The sequence below is a fragment of the Zootoca vivipara genome, chromosome 4, assembly GCF_965207765.1.
Source record: "Zootoca vivipara chromosome 4, rZooViv2.hap1.1, whole genome shotgun sequence".
Lineage (NCBI taxonomy): Eukaryota > Metazoa > Chordata > Lepidosauria > Squamata > Lacertidae > Zootoca > Zootoca vivipara.
The window spans coordinates 57689847-57702669 of NC_142587.1; the positions used below are offsets into that span (position 1 = coordinate 57689847).

Here is a 12823-nt window from a genome sequence, read left to right on the forward strand (position 1 = left end):
TCAGCATACTTTAGCATGCCTTGGAGGCAATACTGATAAGGAGAAAGACAAAAGGACAAAGACAAAATTAACTTTTAATTTCCCACCAAAGCTACAGCTGACAGAAAAAGGGAGATGACTGGGATTGCTTGCAACATACCGTATAGGATTGTATATTAAATAGCTTATCTGATTTAGCTCATCACAGATACTGAGCATGTAACTATTTATAAGCATTTATATATACACTCAAGTACATAGCGTGGTAAATATTAGTGACACATTTCATATCTCTTTTCAGTGCCAATTCCTCTTGCTCTAAATTAGATGAAGATATAAACAAATCAGATATATTAATTTTCTCTTGAAGAACCTTTCATGATTGCTTACCAAGAAAAGTTATTTACATGTTGATAAAAGGCACTATTTAACACAACGTGTGGTAATTTCCTCTAACTCAAAGGCATTAGGTGCCTCAAACAGCACATTTTCTGCACATATGCTTAAGTTCTAGTCCTCATGAACACATACATTCAATAGGAATGAAGCCAAATATTAAACAGTGAAATTCTTTATGTTTAACATATGGTGAATTATGCATGCTTCTTAAAAGTAAGGCATATGCCTTAGGGAAAAGTCAGGTTCACGCATTCAAAGTTATTGTCTTATCTGACTGCGGTAAATCATGCATGCAAATTGTGAATTAAAGCTTTAACGACATAGGATCTGCAAACAATGTTGTAGTGTAGAGAGCAGAATGCAGATCCAATTCCATTGACCCTTCCCTCCAGATTTTCAGATTCCCTCACCTGTCCAACTGTGAGTCACAGCATGCCATGGCTATTGAGCACCCTACCTCAATATTTTTGTAGTACTGTAAACCTTGACGTTTCGCTTGAGCCTGATTATATCTCTTATGTATGTTTGTGTGGTGCTGTTTTGGCTACAGTAGGACCAGGCCTTAGAGAACTTAGCTTACTATTAGTACCGTATATGTGATATTTTAAAAGCTGAAGAATGATGTCATGTCTCAGATGGAGGAATCCTTATTAAAGGAGGATGCCATGTCCCAACTGGGGATGTTCACCTCACAAGAGGTCCTTGGCCAAGCCCTGGGTCAGGCTCCCTCTGGAGGCAAGGAGCTAGGATCCTGCAATGAGGCTGATGAGGAGCCATCCACACCCAGGGTGAGTTCAGTCTCAACATATTGAGGTCAAATGAGTTCCAAGCCCAAAGGAAAGTAGGTGCCAATAAACACTGGATGGAAACCTGATTCTGGGTAAGTGCATGGATACAGGCAATAGCTCCTCAGGAGCAACAGTCTCCTTGGAAATAAGACCTGCCTCTTAAGGAGACCTCTGGAAAAGGGGAGTTAATCAGAGTCAGCTGAGGCTGTGGTGTGGTTCCAGCAGCACCAGCTTAAAACCCCCAGTGCTGAGCTGGAAGAGCTGCTAAAGCAGCTCTGTGTCCTGTCTGCTACTGGGTTGCCTGTCCATGCCAAATCTGGCTGTGGACTGCTGTAACCTTGTCTCTTGACTGACCCTTTTGAACTCAGATAGCTTGGTCCCTGACTTTGAACTGCTGTGACTTTGCTTCTCGCCGGAGCCTTTGCTGTGGACTCTGCTTCCTTGCGCTCTGACTTTGGACTGACCCTCAGTACTGCTTTGGTAATGCTGCTTTGCCAGCAAGTCCCCTGTTTACTCAGTGAGCCACCAAAAACGCTTCTCAGCTGGGGTAACATTTGGTCTCAGGCTGGCCTGGGTTGGGTGACCCCAAACATCTTTATGAAAAAGGAGTAGGCTGTATTAAATATATCATCACAATATATTGTGTTGGTCCATGACCTGCTTAGCTGAGCTTGTTATCACTTTTAAACATTTTGCCCTATTGCCTTAGATCCACCTGTTCATTTGCTAACAATATTGCTATGCCTGCATATGGAAAACAAACCCCACACCGTGGTAGTGCCAAAATAGATGCAGTAGCTTTTTAAGGGGTTAAATGTGAGAGCTTAAAGTAGCTTGGAATATTTTTTGTGTATAAAAACATGCTGGGCTTATTGCCATAAGCACACTCAAGAGAGTCATGAAGAATAATTGTGTGAAGTTCTTATTTTCCTTCAGAGCAGCGATGAACATTTCCTAAAGGGGAGGGGAATCTTGTCAGAGAAGATGGGTAGTTTAAAATAGCATCCATTTTGGTAGGTGGTTTTCTCAAATTCCAACAGAAGGAGGTCAAATAGACAGATGATACAAACAAGAGGGTATTGTGTCACTTATCTTTCCCTTTTCAACTTGTCTTATTTGGGGGGGGGGAATTACATTTCCCTCCCACCTAAATGTTTTCTGTAAAGAAACAGCATAAATGTGGACAGTAACAAAAAGAACATAATGAAAGCAAATTCAGGAAACAAAATCTACAGCACATATAATAAATGTATGCAGGCTTTTGAGTTCCTCAGAGCTCTTCATCAGGCTACAAAAGTAAACAAAGAAGCGGGTAGGACAGAATAGTCTGGCTTTTTATGACTTCTGAAGAGTCTTAAGGTAGGATTTAATATTGGGCCTCACCAAGGCCTTTGGCCAATTCCCGTCTTTGGAAATACAAAAACCATCTGTTGGTCTTCCTCTATCCTTTCACAAAACAGACAGGTTCCTTGTTAGGTAGGAACAGAGAGAAAGGTGCTGATTAACTTTAGTTGGTGTGCTAGTTTAAAATGTCAGTAGAGGTAAAATTAGGTAGCTTTACCTAGCAGTTCAACTTCGATAGCAGAATATACTTACCCAAACACACAAATGTAACTCTAAACAAAATTTAAAAATTCCTTCCAGTAGCACCTTAGTGACCAACTAAGTTTGTCATTGGTATGAGCTTTCGTGTGCACGTACACTCACTCTGTGTGATAAAGGTTCCCTGATTCTGCAAAGTATTCTATCCATGTTTAAGCAAATGTAAGTAAACCCCTCCTGAAAACCTTCTCCACTTAGCAGAGGGAGGGTTGGGGAGTGAGCAGGCAGGATGATGCATACATACTGTGACATTGCAGGTGGGGCTTGCATGTGGGCTACTGTCCCACCCACAGTTTTAGCCCATACATGTTGAGGTAAAATCCAGAACACACCTAAGTGATAGTTAATGGATTTCCAGTTATTGTTCCTATAATCTTTAAAAATGCAGAAGAAGCACCTTGAGCTACAAATTTCAGATCCAATATTTTATTATATCATATTTTACATCTCCAATATCATTCATTTCTTCTTTTAATCTTTTGTTCATACTATTATGGGTAGGGGTGATAAGGTAAGGAAACTGGAGCTTGTGGTTTTTTAAAAAAAATCTTGCATACTGTTAATTCAAAAGTCTGCCTTTTGAATTAAATAAATAAACTTCCCATTTATGTAATGCACAAATAGTAATATTTACAACTGTGGTTCCCTTTTAAGAGAAAACTCCTTGCTAAACATTTTCCTTTTTAAAAAATAAATAAATAATAGCTGTGCAATAGTTTTGACAGTGTCCAGAATGCTAAAGCAACAGTTTTTGAGCACACTATGCTTTCAAAATATTATTGGATGTGATAAAGTATGAAGACATTGAGAAGATATTTCAAAGTCACTTCTTGTCAGCACTATGCATTGACACCAGCAGGCCCAGCAAACAACTGGAATGGTTTTAAAGTGAGGACCTGAATCCCATCAAGTATTTAATCAGTGCCTTCATGCTCCCCCCCCCTTGCAGTTTGTTTCTCAGGATGCACCTGCATAATTATTGTCCTAGGAGATGTGATTCTGAAATAGTTTCCTGCTGCATAAACATTTGTTAATTGTATCTTGGGACCAGGATGAATTCTGATCTAAATCATGGCCTGTCCAGGCGATGTTCCCAGATAAGAGACAGGGGATTACATCTGGAATTGGCTTAGTTGTCTGCATTTCTCCCTTTGTTTTTACATTTTGGACTCTTGGAGGACTTTCTGAGGTGCATCCAGTGCTTTTTTTCTTTAAAAAAATGTTTAGGGGTACTCTCATTTTCCTACTCATATTGAAATACTTAGATTCACAAAATATTTAGGGGTATGTGTATGCCTGCATCCCCCCCGAAAAAAAAGGAGTGGGTGCACCTCAGAATTGGTCATAGGGTCTACGTTGCTGAGGTGCAAAATAAGTAACCAAGCTTTCAACAGCAACAGCAAAAAACAAAACAAAAAACCTCGCAGAAACATCAAGCACAAGTAAATTCATCTTTGCTCATTTAGGGGGTGAAAAAGGCCCTTTAGGGTGATTGAAAGATTGTTTGAAGCCCATCTGTGCTCTCCTTGTTCTCTGCCAGTTTTCCAACCCGATCAGCTGCTGCACCATTCTCTACTCTTTCTGGGAGTGTCACAGTGATTGTGGTGGTGTTACGATGCTGTACAGCAAATCATGCCTAGTTACATGACATCACAAAGACAAATCAAAATAAGGACAATGCTTCCTAGTTTGCCTTCTTTCATAGTTTTCACCCTAGAAAAACAAATGTGTGTGTCCTTTTTTGTTTCTGCCCAAAGTTTTCACAAACAGCACCTCCCTTATGGCTAAGCTGTACTATTATGGTGCACTTTAAACTGCTTGCTTTTTAAATCAATAGCAAGATTAGATACGAGTTGATACGATTGTGTTTAAGATATTTAGTTAGCCATCACTGGTTCAGTTTGGTCTTAAAGCTACAAGCCCCTGCCAACAAATGGAGCAGTGGGAGAAACGTTGTCCTTTTTTTTACTTTTTTTAAGAACGTAAGGAGAGCTCTTCTGGATCTCAGACCAAAGGCTCATCTAGACCAGGAGCTTATAGGAAGTTCAAAAGCAAGACCTGAGTACAATAGTACTCTCCCTTCTTGTGATTCCCAGCAACTGGTATGCAGAGGTGTAATGCCTTCAACATTGAAAGTTCTGCTAGTAGTCATTTTTACAAAGTCGTGGCTAGTAGTCATTTTTACAACAGAGATACAATTATATGATCTTAAGCCTATACATGTACATTTTATTTGTATGCCACCTTTCCATATTTAAAACCATGTTCAATGCAGCTTACAACATGGGGGGGGGAATACATAATGACAAACATAACAAAAGCAGTCAAGCAATAAATAAAACATCAAAAAGTGCACAACCAAACTGAACAATTTCCACATAAATAAAAAATCTAAACATTAGAAAATTAATATAGATAACCACAATAGTCCCTTTAAACAATGTCCCAGCCAAGAGTGTTCAGCAGCCTCAGCTTTTGGAGCTGGAGTCAGGGAAGCCCCACCCTCCCAGGCCAGGTGGAAAAAGTCCTGCAAGGCAGGGAGCCAGTCTTCCAGGACTCACAGCCAAGATATGTTCAGTGAAAGAACTGGTGACAAATTTACAGCTAAATCCCTCCTATACATTTATTTACTGAGAAGCAAGTCCCAGCATTTCAACATGACATTTCCATGAACTATTGGCTCGGACTACATTATCTTTATATCCTTTGTGTTTACTGGAGATGCCTTTTTGTGTATGGATTTTAGATTATTGTTTTCAGACCAAACATACAAAGAAATCCAGATATTTTAGCACATGCGCAAATGTATGTGTCCATTCTACATGAGAACAGCAGACCAAAATACATCACATAACACGTGCTTTGAGCATTCCACAATGCATCATATTTGTGCTGACTCTGGTGGAGTTCTCAAATGTCTGATTGAGCCCATGGAAAAATGTTTATCTAACGCCCAGTGGACAGCTTCCTTCTTGAGCTGGGAGGATAAAACTTTCTGCAAAGTCTTGTAAAACAGCAAGGTGCATTAAGTTAAAGCAACTCACCAGTGGCTTCAACCTCTATGTCTAGCACTAACTCAGCAGATGATTAGAGGACTGTGTGACCCTTGGCAGCTTTACAGGGTCATATTTTGACATGGCTGAACTGTTCTTGAACAATTCCTTCAATGTGCTGGGTACAAACAGTCTTTTCTTCAGCCTCAAGCATGCATGTCTTATCTTTCCTTTTTTTTTTTAAAGAAGCATGGCTATTGAAATATACTGAAGGTTAACTCAGCTTCTTGCTTCTGTTGGTTAATGTTTCCGTTCTTCTGCTTGGACAACACCAGATCATGGTCTTTACTTCCTTTTTTAAACTTCTGTAAAGGAGCCATTGCTGGCCCTGAACTGCAGTTTTGATCCTGATTCTGTAAATGGTGATATTGCATACTGTATCACCACTTTAAAACATCAGTTTAATACACCAGTTTAGTACCACCAACCAGGAGGCAACTTGGTGTAATCGTTTAGAGACAGCTGCATAAGAGAAAGTTTATTTTAGGACGAGAAACCTTTCTTCTGTTCCTACTAGGCCTATGTAGTGGCAGTAAGGAAGCACAGAGTGTTGGGTGACCAGCAAGGCCAGCCCACCTATGAGACGAGGTGAGACAGTTGCCTCAGGGTGGCAGGTTCCTGAAAGTTGGGAGGGGTGGTAAATTTGACCTCTGCTCTGTGGAACATGCCCTGTGCTTGCTGACCTTCACAGCCTCTCTCTCCACTGAGCAACCGCTGCTGTTTGCATGCACCTGGTGAGCATGGGTGGTGGGTGCATGGGTGGTGGGCATGAAGCAAAGAAGGAGGGGACAGTGGGCAGACACGTGGCAGTGTGTGCGCAGCAAAAGAGGCAGGAAGGAGTATTTTTTGTTTTGCCTCTAGTGGCAAAGTGTCCTCAGTAAGCCCTGGTGACCAGCTACCAGTGAAGCTAGAACGTGTCCAGAGGAGGGCTACCAAAATGGTCAAAGGCTTGGAAACAATGCCTTATGAGGAACGGCTTAGGGAGCTGGGTATGTTTAGCCTGGAGAAGAGGAGGTGATATGATAGCCATGTTCAAATATGTAAAAGGATGTCATATAGAAGAGGGTAAAAGGTTGTTTTCTGCTGCTCCAGAGAAGCGGACACGGAGCAACGGATTCAAACTGCAAGAAATAAGATTCCACCTAAACATTAGGAAGAACTTCCTGACGGTAAGAGCTGTTCGACAGTGGAACTTGCTGCCAAGGAGTGTGGTGGAGTCTCCTTCTTTGGAGGTCTTTAAGCGGAGGCTTTATTTTTTTTTTTTTATTTTTATTTTTTTTTTTTTAAATAAAGTTTATTATAGATTTGAACATATACAACAATTAAAATACACCCAACTAAACAGAACAAGCACAAAAACAAGACCCCCCTCCCCCCTACCTCCCAAAACCCCCCTTCCCTCCCCTGCTCTTACCCCCAACCCTGTTCCTTCACAACCTAAATTAGACTTATCTAAATTGTAAGTATTTACATCACACACACAATATTACAACTTTGCTCAATTAGAAACCAAATCCAAATTGAAAAATAGTGATGCAGAATATTACAATACAAATAATATCCAAATAATCAAATTCTATCTTGTCTTCTTAATCCTTGAGTCTTACTATCTCGGAAAGAGAGCAAGTATAGTCCACATATACCTTGAAATGAGAAATATAATATCCATAAAATTAATCATTTTTTTTTTCTTATTTCTAGAATCCTGCTGCGTCGGAAAGAAGAGACGGTTTATCTATGTGTGTACTGAGATAAATGGTAAGTGATTCCCATTTCTTTAAATTATCCTTCACATTAGTTTCTTTCAATAATTCGTATTTTCTTGCTAAATTATAATATAATATTAATTTTTGTAACCAATCCTCCTTCTTTGGAGTCTCCTGTGATTTCCATGCTTTTGCCAATAAGAGTCTTGCTGAGGCTGTTGCGTAGCTCACTACGCATCTATCATTCGGTTTTATGTCCTCTCCTAACATCCCTAATAAAAAGATTTCTGGTTGTTTCTTGAAAGAGTATTTCACAATTTTCTTTAACTCTTTATAGACTAGTTCCCAGAAGTCTTTGATGAGGTCACAGCTCCACCAGATATGAACATATGTCCCAACTTCTTTACGGCATCTCCAGCAGATATTGCTTACATTTGGGTACATTTTGGCCAGTTTGGCCGGCGTTAAATGCCATTGATTTTGCATTTTGAATATATTCTCTATCAAATCATAATTTGGGGTGAATCTCGAATCTCTTATCCATAATTGTTCCCATTTTTGCATACTTATTGTTTTCCCCAGATCCTTACTCCATTTGATCATATAATTTTTTGTAAGTTCCTCTTCTGTTTCCCATTTTAATAATATCTGGTATAAATTCGAAATATATTTGCCCTCCTTATCAATTAAAATTTCCTCCAGGTACGATTTATTCTTTTCAAATCCCACTTTCTTATCCAATTGTAATCTCTGATTAATTTGAAAGTAATCTAACCACGTGTTTAAATGATCCTTTATTTCTTTATATTCTCTTAATTTCAGCGTTCCTTCCTTTTCTTCCAGGAGCATACGGTATGTGGGCCATGTGTTATTCATATTACGTCTCCTCACCGCCAATAATTCAGCTGGAGAAAGCCACCAGGGGGTTTTGGGTTCAAAGAATCTCCTGTATTTTAACCATACTTTAAATAAAGATTTTCTAATCATATGGAACATGAAAAAATTCTTCTTATCTATTCTATCTTTCATCAGGTAATAATGCCAGCCGTGTCCTAGCCCATCGCCTTCTAAGTCTAATAGATCCGAATTTTTTAAAATTACCCATTCTTTAATCCAAGCTAATGCCGCGGAATCATGAAAAATTTCCAAATCTGGGAGGCCGTATCCCCCTCTCTCCTTATGGTCTATCAGAATCTTATATTTTATACGGGGTTTTTTCCCGTTCCATATGAACTCCGCAATGTCCCTTTTCCAATCCCTAAAATATTTCTCCATCCCCAACAATGGAAGGTTTTGGAAAAGGAAATTCATCTTGGGCACCACGCACATCTTAATGGCTGAAATTCTACCCATAAATGAAAGTTTTAATTTACTCCAAACGTCAAACTTCTTCCTAATTTGCTTCCAAGTTTCCGAATAGTTATCCTGAATCAGGTCGATTGCTTTTGTTGTCATCTCTATTCCTAAATATTTCATTTTTTTACTAATTTTGAGTTTTGTGGTTTCTTGCAACAATTTTTCCTCATTTACCTCAAGATTTTTGACTAACAATTTTGTCTTATTATAATTTATTTTCAAGCCAGCCAATTCCCCGTATTCTTCTATCAAGCGGATGGCATTGGGAATGCTTGTAATTGGGTCCTCTGATGTTATTATAATATCGTCGGCAAAGGCCTTTACTTTATAACTTTTATTGCCCACCACAATTCCTTTAATTTCCTTACTTTTCCTAATTGTGTTTAATAAAATTTCAAGCGTAATAATAAATAAGATGGGGGACAGAGGGCACCCTTGTCTTGTCCCCCTTGTGATGTTAATTTTGTTAGTGAACTTTCCATTTATAATTAGTTTAGCATTTTGGGAATTGTAAATGGCCTTTATTGCCCTTTCTAATCTGTCCCCCATTTTTACCTCTTCTAACAATCTTAGCATAAAGTCCCAGGCCACCCTATCAAAGGCCTTTTCCGCGTCCACGGACAGAATTGCGGCTTGTTTGTCTCTTCTGTTTTCTAAAAGTTCTATAATATTTATGATATTTCTAATATTGTCTTTGGCGAATCTGCCTTTCACAAAGCCGACCTGATCTTTTTGTATTATGTCTTCTAAGATGGGGGATAATCTGTTCGCCAACAGTTTAGCAAATATCTTGTAGTCGCTATTCAGAAGCGAGATTGGTCTGAAGTCGTTCGGAGTTGGAATTTCTAGCTTTAATTTTGGGATTAAGATTATTTGCGCTTCTTCCCATGAATGCGGGATAGTACCTTTTTCCAAAATTAAATTGAATAAATCTTTCAAAGGGGCCAACATTATCTCATCCAGGGTCTTATATAGTTCCGTAGGGAGGCCATCTGGGCCTGGGGCCTTACCATTTTTCATCTTTTTTAGGGTCTCCTTTATTTCCTCTACTGTTATTTCCCTATTTAACGCTCTTAGCTTATCCGCTGGTATTGATGGCATATTATGCTTTTTAATAAATTCTTCTATTTTCTGCAAATTTGTACCTTCTTTCTGATAAACCAATTCATAATGTTTTTGAAAAGCTTTTACGATCTCACTTGATTTCTCTAAAATTCTATCATTGAATTCAATCTTATTAATAATTTTCTCTTTTTGTCTTTTCTTTAGTTGCCAGGTTAATAATTTGCTCGGTTTGTTTGCCCATTTAAAATTTTTGTATTTCCAAAATTGTAAATTTTGATCCAATTCATCATCAATCAATTTCTCATATTCCAATTTTAAGATTTTTAATTCATGTTTTATGGCTTCATTATCCTTTTTTAATAATTTTTTTTCCTTCTTTCTGATTTCTTGTAACAGATTAACCTTTTTCTCCTCTCTAATTTTCCGCCATTTTGCGTTTTGTTGAATGAAGAACCCACGTAGCATTGCTTTCCCTGCGTCCCAGACTATAGTAGGGTCTACATCTCCCCCAGTATTTATATCTAAATACTCTTTATACTGTGTTGATACATCTTGAATTATTTTTGTATTTTTTAACAAGAACACATTCAGCCTCCATCTTCTATCTTTTACTTCTGGCACAAACGTCAACCATACCGGATTATGGTCCGATAAGGTGCGTGCGCTTATTTCCACTTTTGCTAATCTCAATACAAGTTCCCTGGGAATCCAAATGGCATCTATTCTAGATGCCACCTGGTGTCTGTGAGAGAAAAACGTGAAATCTTTTTGAGCGGAATGTTTATGTCTCCACGCATCCACCAAATCTAGGTTTTCCGTCAACTCATCAAAAATTTTTGGAGGCTTGACAGCCATATGTCAAGAGTGCTTTGATGGTGTTTCCTGTTTGGCAGGGGGTTGGACTGGATGGCCCTTGTGGTCTCTTCCAACTCTATGATTCTATGATTCTAAATCTAAACTTTGGGAATGGTTCAGTTGAACAGACCACTGTACTTTCAGTGTAACAAGGACAATAGGCTACCCACAGATTGCAGGACGTTTATTGCATTTCCTTTTAATAGCATTGAACATATCTAAAATTGTCCACAGTGGCAGAGAAGGGCAATTACCGAGAGCATCAATTTAGAACCTTAATGGCATCCCTATTTCTCTGTTACCCACATTACAGTTTCATCAATGGCTTGGGATGCAGCAGAGAATTTCAGATATTACCAGAGCCATCTTACTTTGCATCACAAATGCTCTTAGACATTTGGGGCTGCTTTCTTTGAACTACTTCTCTTGTGTACCCTTGTTATAATTTTTAAAGCTTTATTACTAGTTTCTGTGTCAGAGTGATAAAAGATGAATGGTCAACACGTAGCTGTGTTAACGATGCCAACTGAGGACATGATTTATTAGTGAATAACATTACTTTCCATAATGATTTTTGTATAAAACATATATAGCTAGACTAGAACATTAACTTCACATGCAAATATTTCCAGCATATTTCCTCCCTGTTAAAAAGGTATTGGAAAAATAAGTGTGAGGCACAAATATACAGTGGATTGAACAGCCGTTGCTTTTACACAGTTTGAGAGAGGCTATAGCCCTATTCAAGCATTTATCCGTCCCCGAGAGGGTAAGGCCCACACTGCTGTTGTATCACCTGCCAGACCTGCTCTTGTGCTGTCCATATATTGGGAACAAGTCTGAGGGGAGAATCCGGAATGCAGGTTGTCCCCACGAGTTGCAACTCTGCATGTAGCTGTCAAGTTTTCCCTTTTCTCGCGAGGAAGCCTATTCAGCATAAGGGAATTTCCCTTAAAAAGGGGGAGAACTTGACAGCTTTGACTCTGCATGATCAGAGTTGCAGCTTACAGGGATAGCCTATGTAGTGTATTCCGCAAGCTTGCCTCCTTCATACCTTCCCCCAAGGCATGGACAACATGGCAGTGGAGCCATCAGGGGATGGAAGAGCAAAACAAGGTTAATGGTTGTAGTGTACTCATGTGGAGAGAAAAAATCCCATGTAGGGCTTCTGGCTAGTTAGTAGTAGCTGGTTAAATGTGCTTTTGTACATTATTGTAATAATATTCATTTAATAGTGTTATTTAAATAATGTTTTTTTATTTAGAAAAATGATTCCATAGGTAGGCTGTGTTGAATGGCAGGCCTTTCTATTTCCCTTGCTGCTTATCTTGCCATATTGCTTATATTATTATTATTATTATTAAAATTTGTATGCTGCTTTCCCACATAAATATGCTCAATGCAGCTTACAACAGAACAACACGTTCCAAATCATTTCAAAATAAAACAATTTTTAAGCTCTTAGAAAAACATTGTTGATTGGAGGTCTAGTCTGCTTACTTCAGGGCAAGTCTCACTAAAGATGGTACTTTCAAAAGGATTACAGCTACTCTGGAGTAAGGTTGTGTTCACATGTATAGATGTGTCATCTGATGCCTGTATCGTGAAATGATGACTTGCACGGGTGAAACAGCCACCACAGACCATACACCACAGACAGAACTTTCATGCACATGGCATGAACTAACTCAAGCAGAGTATTTTTCAAAGCATAAAGTCCATACTTCCAGCTTCAAGTAACTAAATATAGGGGTAAACGCAACCATCCTTACACATTCATAGAATCGGAGGTAGATGCAGTGAGGGCTTATATTTCCAGTCTCCATGCCTGCATCTGGCTCCATCTATATGTTTGTAAGCAGGGGAGGATTCTGACTGGGCCAAGGTCTGCCCACCCCCCACCCCCCACGTGTAAGAGCTCTATGGGCATACATGACAGTACCAAATGCATGGATAGTGGGGGGAATTACCCATGGGTTGGCTAACCTAGAGAGAATGAAAGAGGCAAAACGATGAGGAT

General features: G+C 39.1%; 1 long non-coding RNA gene across 1 annotated transcript in view; it reads left to right on the forward strand.

Annotated features, from left to right (window-relative positions):
- The first annotated feature begins 6077 nt into the window (after positions 1-6077).
- LOC148685960 (uncharacterized) overlaps positions 6078-12823 on the forward strand; it is a 36307-nt gene continuing 29561 nt past the window's right edge. The window contains exons 1-2 of the long non-coding RNA XR_015949621.1: positions 6078-6409; positions 6914-6990. This is a non-coding gene — a long non-coding RNA (uncharacterized LOC148685960). The remainder of the gene's footprint in view (positions 6410-6913; positions 6991-12823) is intronic.